This window comes from Labrus mixtus, unplaced genomic scaffold (assembly GCF_963584025.1).
Source record: "Labrus mixtus unplaced genomic scaffold, fLabMix1.1 SCAFFOLD_80, whole genome shotgun sequence".
Classification (NCBI taxonomy): domain Eukaryota; kingdom Metazoa; phylum Chordata; class Actinopteri; order Labriformes; family Labridae; genus Labrus; species Labrus mixtus.
Genome location: NW_026870173.1, coordinates 9253 through 15000, shown reverse-complemented (window position 1 = coordinate 15000; position 5748 = coordinate 9253). Strand labels below are relative to the sequence as shown.

Genomic DNA, 5748 nt, shown 5'->3' with positions numbered 1-5748 from the left:
CAGGGAGGAAGGGAGGAGGAGGAGGGGGAGGGGCCTGAGAGAGGAGGAGAGGGAGGGGCCTGAGAGAGGAGGAGAGGGAGAGAGGGAGGGAGGAGGGGGAGGGGCCTGAGAGAGGAGAAGGGGGAGGGGCCTGAGAGAGGAGGAGAGGGAGGGAGGGAGGGAGGAGAGGGAGGGGCCTGAGAGAGGAGGAGAGGGAGGGAGGGGGCTGAGAGAGGAGGAGAGGGAGGAGGAGGAGGGGGAGGGGCCTGAGGGGGGAGGAGGAGGGAGGGAGAAGGGGGAGGGAGGGGCCTGAGGGAGGGAGGGGGAGGGGGCTGAGAGAGGAGAGGGAGGAGGAGGAGGGGCCTGAGGGGGGAGGAGAGGGAGGGAGGGAGGGAGAAGGGGGAGGGAGGGGCCTGAGAGAGGAGGAGAGGGAAGGAGGAGAGGGAGAGAGGGAGGGAAAAGGGGGAGGGAGGGAGGGAGAAGAGGGACCGACCTGACCTTTAGGAAACGTCTGACCTTTAGGAAACGTCCGACCTTTAGGAAACGTCTGACCTGACCTTTAGGAAACGTCTGACCTTTAGGAAACGTCCGACCTTTAGGAAACGTCTGACCTTTAGGAAACGTCCGACCTTTAGGAAATGTCTGACCTGACCTTTAGGAAACGTCTGACCTTTAGAAAACGTCTGACCTTTAGAAAACGTCTGACCTGACCTTTAGGAAACGTCCGACCTTTAGGAAACGTCTGACCTTTAGGAAACGTCTGACCTGACCTTTAGGAAACGTCTGACCTTTAGGAAACGTCCGACCTTTAGGAAACGTCTGACCTTTAGGAAACGTCTGACCTGACCTTTAGGAAACGTCTGACCTGACCTTTAGGAAACGTCTGACCTTTAGGAAACGTCTGACCTGACCTTTAGGAAACGTCTGACCTTTAGGAAACGTCTGACCTTTAGGAAACGTCTGACCTGACCTTTAGGAAACGTCTGACCTTTAGGAAACGTCCGACCTTTAGGAAACGTCTGACCTGACCTTTAGGAAACGTCCGACCTTTAGGAAACGTCTGACCTGACCTTTAGGAAACGTCTGACCTTTAGAAAACGTCTGACCTGACCTTTAGGAAACGTCCGACCATTAGGAAACGTCTGACCTTTAGGAAACGTCCGACCTTTAGGAAATGTCCAACCTTTAGGAAACGTCTGACCTGACCTTTAGGAAACGTCTGACCTTTAGGAAACGTCTGACCTGACCTTTAGGAAACGTCTGACCTTTAGGAAACGTCTGACCTTTAGGAAATGTCTGACCTTTAGGAAACGTCTGACCTTTAGGAAACGTCTGACCTTTAGAAAACGTCTGACCTGACCTTTAGGAAACGTCCGACCTTTAGGAAACGTCTGACCTTTAGGAAACGTCCGACCTTTAGGAAATGTCCGACCTTAAGGAAACGTCTGACCTGACCTTTAGGAAACGTCTGACCTTTAGGAAACGTCCGACCTTTAGGAAACGTCCGACCTGACCTTTAGGAAACGTCCGACCTTTAGGAAACGTCTGACCTGACCTTTAGGAAACGTCTGACCTTTAGGAAACGTCCGATCTTTAGGAAACGTCCGACCTTTAGGAAACGTCCGACCTTTAGGAAACGTCTGACCTGACCTTTAGGAAACGTCTGACCTTTAGGAAACGTCTGACCTGACCTTTAGGAAACGTCTGACCTGACCTTTAGGAAACGTCCGACCTTTAGGAAACGTCTGACCTGACCTTTAGGAAACGTCTGACCTTTAGGAAATGTCTGACCTGACCTTTAGGAAACGTCTGACCTTTAGGAAACGTCTGACCTGACCTTTAGGAAATGTCTGACCTTTAGGAAACGTCTGACCTTTAGGAAACGTCTGACCTGACCTTTAGGAAACGTCCGACCTTTAGGAAACGTCTGACCTGACCTTTAGGAAATGTCTGACCTTTAGGAAACGTCTGACCTGACCTTTAGGAAACGTCTGACCTTTAGGAAACGTCCGACCTTTAGGAAACGTCTGACCTTTAGGAAACGTCCGACCTTTAGGGAACGTCCGACCTTTAGGAAACGTCTGACCTGACCTTTAGGAAACATCTGACCTTTAGGAAATGTCTGACCTGACCTTTAGGAAACGTCTGACCTGACCTTTAGGAAACGTCCGACCTTTAGGAAACGTCTGACCTGACCTTTAGGAAACGTCTGACCTTTAGGAAATGTCTGACCTGACCTTTAGGAAACGTCTGACCTTTAGGAAACGTCTGACCTGACCTTTAGGAAATGTCTGACCTTTAGGAAACGTCTGACCTTTAGGAAACGTCTGACCTGACCTTTAGGAAACGTCTGACCTGACCTTTAGGAAACGTCCGACCTTTAGGAAACGTCTGACCTGACCTTTAGGAAATGTCTGACCTTTAGGAAACGTCTGACCTGACCTTTAGGAAACGTCTGACCTTTAGGAAACGTCTGACCTGACCTTTAGGAAACGTCTGACCTTTAGGAAACGTCCGACCTTTAGGAAACGTCTGACCTTTAGGAAACGTCCGACCTTTAGGAAATGTCTGACCTGACCTTTAGGAAACGTCTGACCTTTAGAAAACGTCTGACCTTTAGAAAACGTCTGACCTGACCTTTAGGAAACGTCCGACCTTTAGGAAACGTCCGACCTTTAGGAAACGTCTGACCTTTAGGAAACGTCTGACCTGACCTTTAGGAAACGTCCGACCTTTAGGAAACGTCTGACCTTTAGGAAACGTCTGACCTGACCTTTAGGAAACGTCTGACCTTTAGGAAACGTCTGACCTGACCTTTAGGAAACGTCTGACCTTTAGGAAACGTCTGACCTTTAGGAAACGTCTGACCTGACCTTTAGGAAACGTCTGACCTTTAGGAAACGTCCGACCTTTAGGAAACGTCTGACCTGACCTTTAGGAAACGTCTGACCTTTAGAAAACGTCTGACCTGACCTTTAGGAAACGTCCGACCATTAGGAAACGTCTGACCTTTAGGAAACGTCTGACCTGACCTTTAGGAAACGTCCGACCATTAGGAAACGTCTGACCTTTAGGAAACGTCCGACCTTTAGGAAATGTCCGACCTTTAGGAAACGTCTGACCTGACCTTTAGGAAACGTCTGACCTTTAGGAAACGTCTGACCTGACCTTTAGGAAACGTCCGACCTTTAGGAAACGTCTGACCTTTAGGAAATGTCTGACCTTTAGGAAACGTCTGACCTTTAGGAAACGTCTGACCTGACCTTTAGGAAACGTCTGACCTTTAGAAAACGTCTGACCTGACCTTTAGGAAACGTCCGACCTTTAGGAAACGTCTGACCTTTAGGAAACGTCCGACCTTTAGGAAATGTCCAACCTGACCTTTAGGAAACGTCTGACCTTTAGGAAACGTCCGACCTTTAGGAAACGTCTGACCTGACCTTTAGGAAACGTCTGACCTTTAGAAAACGTCTGACCTGACCTTTAGGAAACGTCCGACCATTAGGAAACGTCTGACCTTTAGGAAACGTCCGACCTTTAGGAAATGTCCAACCTTTAGGAAACGTCTGACCTTTAGGAAACGTCCGACCTTTAGGAAATGTCTGACCTGACCTTTAGGAAACGTCTGACCTTTAGAAAACGTCTGACCTTTAGAAAACGTCTGACCTGACCTTTAGGAAACGTCCGACCTTTAGGAAACGCCTGACCTTTAGGAAACGTCTGACCTGACCTTTAGGAAACGTCTGACCTTTAGGAAACGTCCGACCTTTAGGAAACGTCTGACCTTCAGGAAACGTCTGACCTGACCTTTAGGAAACGTCTGACCTGACCTTTAGGAAACGTCTGACCTTTAGGAAACGTCTGACCTGACCTTTAGGAAACGTCTGACCTTTAGGAAACGTCTGACCTTTAGGAAACGTCTGACCTGACCTTTAGGAAACGTCTGACCTTTAGGAAACGTCCGACCTTTAGGAAACGTCTGACCTGACCTTTAGGAAACGTCTGACCTTTAGAAAACGTCTGACCTGACCTTTAGGAAACGTCCGACCATTAGGAAACGTCTGACCTTTAGGAAACGTCCGACCTTTAGGAAATGTCCAACCTTTAGGAAACGTCTGACCTGACCTTTAGGAAACGTCTGACCTTTAGGAAACGTCCGACCTTTAGGAAACGTCTGACCTTCAGGAAACGTCTGACCTGACCTTTAGGAAACGTCTGACCTGACCTTTAGGAAACGTCTGACCTTTAGGAAACGTCTGACCTGACCTTTAGGAAACGTCTGACCTTTAGGAAACGTCTGACCTTTAGGAAACGTCTGACCTGACCTTTAGGAAACGTCTGACCTTTAGGAAACGTCCGACCTTTAGGAAACGTCTGACCTGACCTTTAGGAAACGTCTGACCTTTAGAAAACGTCTGACCTGACCTTTAGGAAACGTCCGACCATTAGGAAACGTCTGACCTTTAGGAAACGTCCGACCTTTAGGAAATGTCCAACCTTTAGGAAACGTCTGACCTGACCTTTAGGAAACGTCTGACCTTTAGGAAACGTCTGACCTGACCTTTAGGAAACGTCTGACCTTTAGGAAAGGTCTGACCTTTAGGAAATGTCTGACCTTTAGGAAACGTCTGACCTTTAGGAAACGTCTGACCTTTAGAAAACGTCTGACCTGACCTTTAGGAAACGTCCGACCTTTAGGAAACGTCTGACCTTTAGGAAACGTCCGACCTTTAGGAAATGTCCGACCTTAAGGAAACGTCTGACCTGACCTTTAGGAAACGTCTGACCTTTAGGAAACGTCCGACCTTTAGGAAACGTCCGACCTGACCTTTAGGAAACGTCCGACCTTTAGGAAACGTCTGACCTGACCTTTAGGAAACGTCTGACCTTTAGGAAACGTCCGACCTTTAGGAAACGTCCGACCTTTAGGAAACGTCTGACCTGACCTTTAGGAAACGTCTGACCTTTAGGAAACGTCCGACCTTTAGGAAACGTCTGACCTTTAGGAAACGTCCGACCTTTAGGAAATGTCTGACCTGACCTTTAGGAAACGTCTGACCTTTAGAAAACGTCTGACCTTTAGAAAACGTCTGACCTGACCTTTAGGAAACGTCCGACCTTTAGGAAACGTCTGACCTTTAGGAAACGTCTGACCTGACCTTTAGGAAACGTCTGACCTTTAGGAAACGTCCGACCTTTAGGAAACGTCTGACCTTTAGGAAACGTCTGACCTGACCTTTAGGAAACGTCTGACCTGACCTTTAGGAAACGTCTGACCTGACCTTTAGGAAACGTCTGACCTTTAGGAAACGTCTGACCTTTAGGAAACGTCTGACCTGACCTTTAGGAAACGTCTGACCTTTAGGAAACGTCCGACCTTTAGGAAACGTCTGACCTGACCTTTAGGAAACGTCTGACCTTTAGAAAACGTCTGACCTGACCTTTAGGAAACGTCCGACCATTAGGAAACGTCTGACCTTTAGGAAACGTCCGACCTTTAGGAAATGTCCAACCTTTAGGAAACGTCTGACCTGACCTTTAGGAAACGTCTGACCTTTAGGAAACGTCTGACCTGACCTTTAGGAAACGTCTGACCTTTAGGAAACGTCTGACCTTTAGGAAACGTCTGACCTTTAGAAAACGTCTGACCTGACCTTTAGGAAACGTCCGACCTTTAGGAAACGTCTGACCTTTAGGAAACGTCCGACCTTTAGGAAATGTCCGACCTTAAGGAAACGTCTGACCTGACCTTTAGGAAACGTCTGACCT

At 48.3% G+C, this 5748-nt stretch overlaps 1 protein-coding gene across 1 annotated transcript in view; it reads right to left on the bottom strand.

Moving 5' to 3' along the window:
- Nucleotides 1–50, bottom strand: part of arhgap28 (Rho GTPase activating protein 28) — a 32311-nt gene extending 32261 nt beyond the window's left edge. The window contains exon 1 of the mRNA XM_061033748.1: nt 1–50. This exon is cut by the window's left edge and continues 38 nt beyond it. The gene's annotated coding sequence lies outside the window, so the exon portion shown is untranslated.
- Nucleotides 51–5748: the final 5698 nt, after the last annotated feature.